General features: G+C 37.6%; 1 long non-coding RNA gene across 1 annotated transcript in view; it reads left to right on the forward strand.

Annotated features, from left to right (window-relative positions):
- LOC128106747 (uncharacterized) overlaps window positions 1-13,406 on the forward strand; it is a 53,922-nt gene that overhangs the window by 24,692 nt on the left and 15,824 nt on the right. The window contains exon 2 of the long non-coding RNA XR_008216814.1: window positions 3,835-3,988. This is a non-coding gene — a long non-coding RNA (uncharacterized LOC128106747). The remainder of the gene's footprint in view (window positions 1-3,834; window positions 3,989-13,406) is intronic.

A 13,406-nucleotide genomic window follows, 5' to 3' on the forward strand; every position in this document is an offset into this window, starting at 1 on the left:
CCTCTGTTTTATATATACTGATGATAGAAAAAAAAACATTTAGTCCAAGCCTGTTACAAAAGTCAAATCACATTTCAAGGAAGCAGATCACTATTTACTGTTTTAATTAAGTTAGTGGAAATTTATGTCTTAGTCTGTTTTCTTTTCTTTTTTTTTTTAAATAGATGTGTACTGTGCATCACCTCTGTTTCTGCTGATTTTGTTAGAAGTCATTGATGTGTTTCTGCCTCTGGGGCTTTATTGACCAGTTAACTTAACTGATACCCACTTCAGCAGTTGCTTGGTCCCTTTTCAGATTATTGTGCAATCCCACCTGCCTTTTATAGTGAGGATGACAAGCCCATCTTGTGATTCATCCAATCTATATAAAACAGAACCTCAAAAAAAATTATTAACTCTGGGTGCAAGCAAGCTTGCATATTCTCCTATTAGAGTAGATGTCTTATCAGAAAATCTAATATGATTTCTAAAATTGAAATTTGTAGGTAAGCACCTGGACATTGAGTGTGATAATAGTATGACCACTGTTACTTAGAGCTGTAGATTATAGATTCTGTGACTATCACAACCCCTAATTTATTTCAAATAGACTTTCAATTATTTTGAGATTGGCATAAAAAATGATAGTTAAAAAGAGCATGACCTAATAACTGATTTTATTAAAATTTATTAAAATGCAGATTTTATAAAATAGTACTTTTCCAACTGTCATATATTTGAGATCAATCATCCTCAAACATGACTATATGTCAGAATAATCTTTTTTTTTTTTTTTTTTCGTTTTTCGAGACAGGGTTTCTCTGTGTAGCTTTGCGCCTTTCCTGGGACTCGCTTGGTAGCCCAGGCTGGCCTCGAACTCACAGAGATCCACCTGGCTCTGCCTCCCGAGTGCTGGGATGAAAGGCGTGCGCCACCACCGCCCGGCCCAGAATAATCTTTAGAGGACAGAGGAAGAAATGCGTTAGTCTCATCCTAGAATCATACGAAGTGGAGATTCAAAACAGTGAATCTTTAAGAGCTGACAGGTGATTATGCTGTACAACAAAATTGAAGCATAGTACATATAAGACAAAGCAAACTGACATACAATATAAAAGTTTGTTTAAAAATTAAAGATCTAGTATATAGCATGTAACTTGGGTTCTTACTAAAATAAAGATTTGGTAGTAATACCAATATGACCCCTTTTTCCTCAGCAACAATTAATTGCCTGTGACTACTCAGGGAAGGGTGGTGATTTAGGATTCTAACCTGTATTTTAATACAGAATGTTGTTAAGCAAGTGTTATGCAGGTCTTTTGCTGGTAGTAACTGCTGCTGTGAGTTCATGGGTACAGCAACCCTGTCTTAGGCAGAGGACAGCTTTTCATGGAACACTTTCCTGACCCAGCTTTTACATTCTTTTCACTTGCTCTTTGGTGGTGTCTTCTTAGCTTTGGATGGGTTGATACAGATGTCTCATTAAGTACTTTGACCATTTATGAGTCTGTGTTAACCATTACCCACTGCAAAGAGAAGCTTTTCTTTTCATTGAAAATAGAATATTTTCTAATATCCTGATTACAGTTCCCCTCCCTCTACTCCTCCCCTCCCATGCCCTCCACATCCACTTCCTTTATGTCTCACATTAGAAAAGAACAGGCTTCTAAGAGATAACAACCAACCATGACAACATAAAAAAATAATAAGATAAAACAAAACCATCACATCCAGGCTAGGCAAGGCAATCCAACAGAAGGAAAAGAGCCCCAGAGAGCACACAACCATTCATTATCACAGTCAGGAGTCCCACAAAAACACTAAGCTGAAAGCTATAATATATATGTAGAGGACCTGATACAGACACATGTAAGACCCACGCTTTCTGCTTCAGTCTCTGTGAGTTCACATCAGCCTTGTTGAATTGATTTATAGGGGCTTATTCTCCCAGTGTCCTCCATCCCCTCTGGCTCTTACACTCTTTTTGCCACATATTAGGCAGGCTTGCTAGAGGAAAAATTTGATGGAGACATCCAATTTAGAGCTGTATGTTCCAAGGACTCTCTCTCTCTCTCTTTCTCTTTCTCTCTCTCTCTCTCTCTCTCTCTCTCTCTCTCTCTCTCTCTCTCTCCCTCCCTCCCTCCCTCCCTCCCCCCCCTCTCTCTTTCCCCCCTCTCTCTCTCAATAATGTCTAGCTGTGGATCTCTGTATCTGTTCCTGTATGCTGCAGAAGGGATAGTCTCTGATGATGACTGTATAAGCTACTGATTTATTAGTATGGCAGAATAGCATTAGGAGTCACTTCAATGTTTTGTTTGTTTGTTTGCTTGTTGTTTTTTTGTTTGTTTGTTTTTTTGACCAGTAGTGTTTGGTTTTACCCTAAGTCTCTCTGGTTCTTGGTCACCCATGCATTATGTTATGGGTCTGTCCTGTGAAGTGGGCCTTAAGTTAAATCAGACATTGATTGGCAACTCCCACAAGTTCTGCCCAACCATTGCTTTAGCATATCTAATAGGGAGGGCAGATTGTAGGTCAAAGATTTTGTGGCTGGGCTGCTGTTTACATTTCTCCTTTGTTAGCCGGCAGACTATCTTCCCACACAAAGACACTAGAACATTGGGATGAAGGCTCCATGTAGACACCAGGGTATTTTCTTCTGCAAAGGTGCCTCATTGTCAGTGAGCAGAGAGCAACACATTGTCTTAGTGTTAGCCTATATTATTTGGGGATTTCCACGGGATCCCCTTGGCCAACAACTCAATTGAACACAACCCAGGCCCACTAGTGAAAGCTAAAGATAAACTTTTCTAAAAAGTCTAAGAGCAACACTAATCTAGTGGTACAGATATAAATACTTTCAAAGGCATTGGACAACATGTCACTTTATTAAAAAGAGTAGTAGTGTCCCCTTAGGACCTATGGACTTCCCAGTTATGAGCGTTTTTGTCCAAGTGTACTGAACCAGGCATGAATTTCTCCTGTGGAGTGGGCCTCAATCCAATCAGAAAACAGTTTGTTAGTTCCACAACAGTCAAACCACTATTGTGCCAGGGGGTACATCTTATGTCACAGGTTAACTTTAGAGCTTGCAGAGCTCACAGCTAGATAGAACTAGCCATGGCTTTTTCCCCCAGCAACAAACACACTTTCCTCACTATGAAAGCTAGCTAGCAGGAAGGCTGCTTCCAGCTTAGTTCCAACTTGATTTCTGTATGTCCAGGAACCAAGGTATATATTGTCTTCAGCAATGGGGTTCAATCATCTATTCTAGTGTGAAACCCAAAGCAATGGCAACAGCCTGTATTTTTTGGTGGAGACTCTAAAGTTTCCTGAATAACAACTGGAATTTTTATTTAATAACCTATGACTTCAGGAAGTAGCATTATTCACCCATGCAGGGAATTACACTTCAAACTGTTTTTATTGTATTTTCAACTAACAGATGAAGCAGAAACCCATATGGTTTCTCATACATCTTAATTTCATTAACCCTGTCCCCCACACCAACCCTCATTCCTCCCTCTCCATCCTCACTTAAAACTTTCTACTTCCTCCTACAAGAAAGTACAGCCTCCCATGGGGAGTTAGCAGAGCCTGGTACATTCAGTAGAGGTGGGTCCAAGCCCCTCCCACTGCCTCAAGGCTGTGCAAGGTATTCCACAATAGGTAGTGGGCTCCAAAAAGCCAGCTCGTGCACCAGATGGATCCTGATCCTACTGCCAGGGATCCCCTTAAGCAGATCAAGTCACACAACTGTCTTACTTATGCTAAGGGCCTAGTACAGTCCCGTGGAGGCTCCACAGGTGTTACTCTAAATTCATGAGTCCCCCTAGTTTGGTTTTCTTATCATTGTAGGTTTCCCCATCATGATCTTGATGCCTCTTCTCTCTCTTCGACTGGACTCCTGGAACTTGGCCTGGTGTTTGGCTGTGGATCACTGCATCTGCTTCCATCAGTTACTGGAGAAAAGCTCTATGATGACAGGGTATTCACCAATCAGATTACTGAGGTAAGCCAGTTCAGGCACCCTCTCCACTATTGCTAGTAGTCTAAGCTGGGGTCATCCTTATGGATTCCTGGGAACTTCCCTAGCACCCAGATTCTTCCTATCCTATTAAGTCTCCCTATCCCCATGAAGTCTCCCTCTAACATCTCTTTTATTGTTCTCCCACTCCATCCCTGTTCCAGCTCAACCATTTCATTCCCTTATGTTCTCATCCCCCATCTCCTACCCTTCATCGCACCCCATCCCCAGTTTACTCTCTCCCAGGGCAATCCAAGTATCTCTCTTAGGGTCCTCCTTGTTAGCTAGCTTCTCTGGAGCTGTGGGTTATAGTCTGATTATCCTTTGCTTTATCTAGTATCCACTTATGAGCAAGTACATACCATGTTTGTCCTTCTGAGTCTGAGTTACCTCACTCAGGATGATATCTTCTAGTTCCATCCATTTGTCTGCAAATTACTTGATGTCATTGTTTTTTACTGCCAAGTAGTACTCCATTGTGTATATGTACCACATTTTCTTAATCCATTCTTTGGTTGAGGGGCATCTAGGTTGTTTCCAGGTTCTGACTATTGCAAATAATGCTACTATGAACATAGTTGAGCATGTGTCCTTGTGGTATGCTTGAGCATTCCTTGGGTATATGCCCAAGAGTGGTATAGATGGGCCTTGAGGAAGATTGATTCCCAATTTTCTTAGAAACCACCATACTGATTTCCAAAGTGGCTGTACAAGTTTGCGTTCCCACCAACAGTGTAGGAGTGTTCCCCTTGCTCCACATCCTCTCCAACATAAGCTGTGTTCAGTGTTTTTGATATTAACCATTCTGACAGGTGTAAGATGGTATCTCAGAGTTGTTTTGATTTTCATTTCACTGATGACTAAGGATGTTGAGCAATCCATAAATATCTTTCGGCGGGGGGGGGGGATTGCTGGGGGGAATGGGGGAGGCTGGAGTGGCAGGAGGAAGGAAGAGGGGATCTGTGATTGGTGTGTAAAATGAATAAAAAATTCTTAATAAAAAATAAAATGTAGTAGAAAGAAAAACATCTTTCCACTTCCAATATACCTCCTCTACTTTCATGTCACAGGAGTTCTTCTAGTCTCACTTCTCATAAGCCCTCTTCACTGTTCACTCCATGGCCTCTTCCTAGCTCCCTGATCTCTCCATATGTACTCCAAGTTAAACACAAAAATCTAAAAATTCAAAGCTAAGTTCTGCATAAGAGAAAATTTGTAGCATTTGTCTTCTGTTTTCAGTATAATGTTTTCCAGTTCCATCCATTTACTTGCATATTTCATATTTTTTTTTCTTTTTTAGCTGAATAAAATTTAAATATATCTTGAAAGTATCCATTTTTTGATCTCAGGATTAAGAGACTACATTTCTTTACATAATATTAAGCAATAGTAGAACTTACTAGAATTTAGCCTGTTTGTTATTATCACTATGTGTAGAAATTTTGTTAGTTTTTCTTGAATTCTATATGACTCTAGACAGATATTCTATAAGGAAATTGTATGCCTATATCTTTATCTGTAGACAGATAGGTAAATAAACAGACAGACAGACAGATGGACAGACATAGACAGACAGATGATAGATACACACATACATAGATACCTTCATACATACATACTTAGATGCTGTGGGACAGTGTTTTGTACACTGATTTAATAAAATGCTGATTGGCCAGTAGCCAGGCAGGAAGTATAGGCAGGATAAAGTAGACAAGGGGAATTCTGGGAAGAGGAAGGCCAGCAGCATGTAATGGCACACATGATGATATATAGATTAACAGAAATGGGCTGAGTTTAAGTGTAAGAGCTAGTCAGTAGTAAACCTGAGCTAATGGCCAAGCAATTTTAATTAATTAATCCTTGTGTGTTTATATGGGTCTGAGCCAGTGAGGGACTAGCAGGTGAGAGAGATTTGTCCTGACCGTGGGCCAGACAGGACCAGGATAACTTCAGCTATACATAGATATCCAAATTTATATAATATATATAATATAATATATATATATATTATATTATATATATTAAATATAATGAACTTTCAGGTTCTCTTATTCTCATGTATTAGTGAAACATAGATTATATTTCATGCAAATCAGCATTTAAGATAAGTTAGTCTCAGCAATCAAGCCATCTAATAAATGAGTCAAATTATTAAGTAAAATATTTTCATAATTATCCATTTGGGTATCAAAGTATATCTCTATCCCAAAGGCATGCAAGGCCTAATCTTCTAAGAAAATTTGTCTTGGAAGCATCTTATAAAACTGTTCCTAAATAATGTCACCAGGAAAAAAAGGGATGCTTGTCTGTCTCTTCATTAATGTGTGTGCATTTGTATCACTTATATAAGACCTATATATAAACAAATATAGAAAATTAAAATAAACTTATACTATTGAAGTGTAATTTTTATGATTAGAAAGCAGATATCAGAAGGCTATTCTACCATTTGATTTGTTAAAATGTTTTGGGAAAAATATTTTAAAAACTTAAAATCTTCAACTATATGTAAACTACATAGATTAGTTTTAGATTTTCAAAGTACTAATACAGCTATGTGAGGCTGTGCAGACTTGAGATAAAATGACATCTTGGTCTACTTATGTTTCTGTTCATTTCTTATTTTAACAAACACATATTAATGTATCATGACCTACCAAGAACATTCAGCAATAAATAGGACAAGTGGGATTTCCTTCCCTGGAAGTATAAATCAGAGGAATGACAAGGGAAAATAAGCAAGTAAAAAATAAAATGAGAACCAAACAATTCTAAGTATAAGAAAGGAAATAAACAATATAAGAAAGGAACTGGAGAACTGTTATTCAGGAAGAATATTAAAATGCCTACTGAAGAGCAATAACCTTGAGCTTTGCCAAAACCTAAAAGAAAATGTTCAATACATATGGAAGATGTTGAATATAGTGATTTCAATAAAATGCCCCCATAGTCTCAGATGTTTGAATACTTGGTCCCCAGTGGGTAGAGCTATTGGAAGGTTCAGGACGTACAGCTTTGCTGGAGGATGTATGTCATTGGGGGTGGGCTTCGAAGTTTAAAAGGTTAGATGACGTTCCCAGTCCATTCCCTCTGCTTTGTGCTTACAGTTCAAAGATGTAAGCTCTCTGCTCCCTGTTTCAGACATCATGCTTCCACTCTGACATCATGGGTCTCAAAAACCATAAACTGGAATATATCATTCTTTTTATAAACTTCCTTGGTCATAGTGTTTTGTCACATCAAGAAAAATAGTAGCTAATATAAATGGTAAAATTATAAAAGCGAGAAATGTGTGTTCAAGTTCAAGAAAGTATGAAAGTGTTATTGACAGGACTTACTGGAGATTGGAAGCACAGCTCACTTACAAAATTTGTTTGACATAATCAAGTCACTTGTTCATTCCCAGCACACGACAGAAAAGTTAGTTTCAATTATATATGTCCTTAATAATAAAAGGGCGTGAAGACTATGGAGAAGAAATTTGATTTTATATCAAGTGACATGGGAAAAAATAGAAGGGTTTTAATCAAGGGAATGATAAGCTTTGACTTTCTTCCTTCTATGATACAATAATTTTTTTTTGTTTTTGAACTTAGAATATTTAGAAAAAGGGAGAAAGAAAACTTGAGAGAACATGTATAAAGTCCAGTTATCAAGAGATAGAAATAATCAAATTTGAAAACCATTTTAGAGTTAACATCACCATGTCTCGGTCTCTTTATTATTGTGAAAAGTATTGCAATAAATGTAGGAGTACAGATGTCCTTGTTTATATTTTATGCTTTCATATCATTTTAAAATAATTTTAATTAATTGAAAGACCAACAATTCTTCCTTTTTGTTGTGTTGTGGTAAGGACAGGGAAACAATTGAAGGATGAGAAATGAATAAATTGAAAGGAAAGATAATCAAGTGGAGTCTATATAGCTCTGGTAAAGAATGACACATTTCTTTTTTCTTTGTTTTCTGTTTTTATAATATAATGTGCATTTATTTACTTACTAATTATAGAATTCAGCTCATGATTCTAACACTTGATGAAGCATAAGGACTTAAGAGGAAGAAAGTTTGGAGAGAAATGAAACTCATGTAAGGAACTGTGCACATAAAGGTGAGGAGTCCAGTTACCATTCAAGAAGAGGTGGGAATCAGAGCTGCCTGTAGTAAGTAGAGCCCATAGGATTCAAAGTTTCAATATGACCTAGCTAAAACTCTGGAGTCTCCGGTTTTAGTCATTAACCATAATGAAATCATCTAATCATATAGGACAGATAATAATAGAGGATAGATGATAAGGAAGACACAGGTTTAATACTTTTGACAAAATTTAATAATTAAGAGCCCAAAAAGGAGAATTAGCTTCATTTCTGTTATGATGATAAAATACCGTAACAAAGGTAACTCAGGGGAAGAAAGATATATATTACATTACAGTCATCCATTGCCAGGAAGTCACAATAACTAGGATTCAACACATCTGGCCATAACGTGATCATAGAAGAAAGAGAGATGAAAGAATGAATGCTTGCACTCAGTTCATTTTCTCCTCCTGTACATTTCAAGCTTCCCTGCCTAGAGAATGGTACCTCCACAGTGGGTGGGTCTTTTTGTCTTAAAAAACATAATCAAGATAATTCATCAGATATGCGTCCATAAGTCAATCTAATATAAACAATAACTCATTGAGTCTGCCAGGTGATGCTGCATATTTCAAAACCCAACCATCACAGAAGTTTAGAAACTCTGATCAAAATAATTGAAATAAAACGAAGAGTGTCTTTTGCCATTAAATATAACATAAGAGATTGACAAATAAAATTAAAACATGTAAGTGTCCTTCGGGTATGACAACTTTAAAGCGTCTGATGTTGCTTAGAACATATAACCACTTAGAATTAAAACTAAGGGAAGATCAGAGAACTGTGGATGGCAGAATAAGAGTCTGAGAATGAAGGAGGATTGCCATGCTTGTTTGAAGACGTGAGAGATGTAAGCTGACCCTAGTAGAGAAATAAGCTATTCACAACGGAATGATTCATCACAAGAAGTAAGCTTTGGAATGTTCTGGAAACCTATAAAAAGGAGATTTTATATATTGCTGATCTTTTGAACCTAGAATCATACCAGGGTAATTGATTATTTTTATTTTATTTTTAGGAGACTGAACTTTGACAAGTACAGCAGATATGTAAACGATGTTCTCTTTGCTCTGCTCTGCTGATCAAGTATAAACACCTAGTGTTGAAAGAATGCTATAAAAATAGGAGAAGAGATAAACCACATTAGAAAAGATTCAGCAAGAACATGAACAGCGCAAACCTGCTGAGAAGTGGGAAACACATGGTTGAGTGCAAAGCGGCCTCATGTACCTGGCCATAGACAGCATAGGTATCCACAGAGTGCATCACTCACACATGAAAAAGTCCTCTCATGAGACACACACGAGAAAGATGTTTCTGAAGGCAACACATGGAAAAGGGAAGTAATGGGCTTCAATACAAAATATACATTAATTTAGCATGACATATCCTTAAGTTTTCCTCTCATCTACTAGGTGAGTTCTTTCATTCTTGGCTTTGACTTCTAAACACCCAGACCTCTATGTGTTAGCTAACTGTCCATTAGGATAATGAAATATCCATGACAGATAACTTATATTTAAAAAAAAAAAAGATTTGTTTTGTCTCAAGGCTTGAAGGACTCAGTCCATGATTAACTGCAGAGTCTTGAGACTGTGGAGAAGCAGCGTATCATGTATATTAATCAGGATTCTCTAAAGGAACAGAACTAAAATATAATATAATATAATTATGTGAGCATATATTAAAAGGTGATTTATTAGTGTGCCTTGCAGTCTGTGGTCTGCAGTGTAATAATGGCTGTCTCATAAAGAAAGGTGAAGGATTTGGTAGTTGTTCAGTCCAAGAGATTGAGGATAACTCAGCAGTCCCAATCTGGTGCTGGAGACCTAGGGAAGTTCTAGAGAGCTACACTGGAATCCCAAAGAAGTAGGTTCTAACACCAGTGAAGGAATACTTCAGGAACAGGATAGATGAACTTGCCAAGGGGACTGAGGGCAAGAAGGCCAGAAACAAAGGCTTCCCTTTCAGATGTCCTTTTTTCTGGGCTGCCACTAGAAGTTGGGCCCAAGGTCTTCTGACCCAAAATGGTCTGGATTTAATGTAAGTATTCTACATCAAATAATTCAACAAAGAAAAATCCCTCACAGATGTGCCTAGCTGCTTGGGTTTTAGTTAATTCCAGATGATGTCAAGTTGACCAACAAGGTTAGCTATCACACCATGATAGAAGTATATAATGGGAGAAGCAGTTTAGATCACAGTCAAGGAGCACAGAGTAATGAGGACTGTTCTGAGACTGTACAAAACCCTGAAAAGGATGCACCCTCGAAGACTCAAAGATGGCTCCCTAGCCCCCCTTCCCACTAACTTCACTGCCATCTATGGTGCCAATCTATGGATCAAACTTTTTTACTTGGGTCTTTGAGTGGATATTCAAGGTCTAAACTATGGCACTGTCTAAAGATTTCAATTTTGCCTTATATGTAGTTTATTTTTGTAGATAAATTTAGCTCCCCATGAGGCATACAGCCACGGCTTTCCATTTTACATACTTGACTGTGCTTAAATAATAAAGGCATAGTACAGTAGAACTTATGAACATTCCATGCACTGCAGAGGGTACTGTCAGTTAAAAACTCTTTTTTTTTTAATCTCTAATAGATTTCGTATGAGTGTCAAGTAATCCTTTATACTTTCAATGCACTTCATCACAGTAAAGTTTTCTACAGTTGGGATATGAGAAATACGGTCAGAACCAAGCACAAATCTTCCTCATGGGTGTCTATGGTCAGAACAACTCAACACTATTACATGCCAACAATCAGTCTTTAACCACAAAACCCACTTCTAAGATAAACCTTCCTTGTCTCACACAATAGCCACTGATGCAGCCTTTAGCACAGTACCTGAAATCTTAATAATTGGACCCCAATTCATATACAGAAAGACAGATAGTGTTCTTTTAGACAAGATAGTCAATTTAGAAGTCAAAGGCAGAGCTGAAACATTGTCACAATAAGCCTCAGGCTGATGAGAGGAAGATGGCTCCAGAATTATTTTGAAGGTGACTTTATCATTTGAACTAAGAGCTTGGATGACAGAAGACCATTCCTGGCATTTTAGCTAATTGAAGGGAAATGCAGAATGAGAAAACAGTACCAGATCTTTGAACTAATATTTGAGCAGGAGGAAATCTGAGCACTCTATCTTCATCATGTGAACCTGTCCATGGATTGGCACTTCAGCAACATTTACACAAAATATGTAAGATTAACAACTATTATTAAAAGTTACACATACTTGAGTGTATAGCACCATGCTAAACATTCTAAACAGTTATTTTGAGTCATTGTCTATAAATACAGGAGCAGCTCTACACTTATATACTGACTGTTCAAATAATTTTGGAGGAAAAGTTGTATTAAATTTTACCTTAAATTTAGCAAAATGTTTGAGCAAGCTATGAAATATGAGAATAAAAAGGAAGGGCTGTGTCCACCGTAGAGTGCACTGTGCTCTTTACCATAGTTATGTATGGTATACCTGATGGAAGGAAGACAGCAGCTAGTGAGTGGGGCTTATTCTAGGACAGCACATTACAGTGAAAGTAGAGAACCCAATGAGTGCGTCTGGCTCCAAAATCCAACCAGAAAGGGAAACTGTTTAAATTCTACAGGAGCACTCCAAAGGGACCAATGTGGTCTAACATGTTTTAACTAGGAACATAAGCAAGGACTCTCCTACTAGCAGTTTGGGCCCCAGAAGACAATGCAGGAAGTGGAGGGAATCAACATGCATCCCAGTTAGCAAGGGAATATTTTTATATTTTATTTCATCTTAATTTTTCTTCTTTTAAAATCGTTCCTGGTACATAAGTGTTTCTCAATTATTTTGTTTTAGTTTTACTGCTTTCTTTGCATTTGTTCTACAGTTTCTGTACTTATTCTAATTCAGCTCTAATTATTTCTCTTGTTTGCCACCCATTCACTTTCCCTTCATCCTGTCTTCCTCTTTGGACAATCTTGTTAGCTCTTTATTTTCAAATTATAATTTGCCATAGCTTTAATAATGTTTGTACTCAGTTTACCCTAACAATACCCCAAAACCCCATCTTGAGATTTACTTTGCTCTCATCCAATATTTTTCTCTATCATTTTGTTGTGTGACAGACATTTACTAGAAAGACACAATACACACATATCTACTTAGCCCATGACACATGAATGGGAACATATGACAGGCCTAAGTAATGACTGCACCAAAGTCCAACTTGGTGAACCTATAAGTTTTATTTGGAATATTAAAGAAATTATTTACAGAGATGGGAATGACTTCAGGGCAGCTGCATCACTGAGAAGCCCACCACAACATGGATGACAGCTCATGAGAGCTACAACCATAGAGTTCTGCTCAAATTGCAGGCAGCTCAATCATTGAGAGATCTCCTCTCAGCAGCTTGGCTCGTCAGCATATCCACACCCAGTAGTCAGTTATTCCATCTATAAAGCTTGGGAGGGACTTTCAATAATCTTACAAGTGTCCATTGTTTTCAGTAATGGGACTTATGGCCCCTCCCTTATGAAGGGACTATTTCAAGTTGGAGGAAACTGCTCAGCCACGTACTATAATAGCAATCTATTGCTTTAAACACCTGGCTTTCTTTCCCTTCTTGCCTTTAGTAATATTTTGAGTCACTCTACTATCCTGGTTTCTTTATCCTTCCCAAGTTATTGGAGTTGAGGGCCTAGAGTTTCTTGATGACTATTATTATATTTTCACAGCATTCCTTCTGATCAGTTCCTCTTGTTTCAGTAGCTACAGTTCTACTTAGAGGGGTACTAGAGTTTATACTCAATGGGCTAAGCACATGAGACAAAGCCTTAGCTGCTGAGATATGTACTCAGTCCAAAGAGCTGCAACTACATCCCAGCTCTGTAACAACTTAGTTCTACTTTAATAATTGTTAATACTGAAGAAATAACAGAAATATTTCAAAAAAGTCATTTTTTTAAATATGAAAGGCTGAATAAGTCAAATAAATACTCAATGGAAAAACTTCATCAGTGTAACGAGTCAAGTTAAATATAAAAGAAAAGATTTAGATGACAAGATAGATGAATTAGAGCATTTAAACAAATAGCTATCAACCTGTGGGTCATGAATCCATTTGGCGTCAAAGGACCCTTTCACAGGGGTTGCTAAAGACCATTGGAAAACACAGATATTAACATTATGATGGATGACTTTGGGAAAATCACAGTTGTGAAGTGGCGAACAAAAACAATTTTATAGTTGGGGATCACCACAACAGAAGGAGCTGT

This window comes from Peromyscus californicus, unplaced genomic scaffold, assembly GCF_007827085.1.
Source record: "Peromyscus californicus insignis strain IS unplaced genomic scaffold, ASM782708v3 Scaffold_9__1_contigs__length_137607984, whole genome shotgun sequence".
NCBI lineage: Eukaryota > Metazoa > Chordata > Mammalia > Rodentia > Cricetidae > Peromyscus > Peromyscus californicus.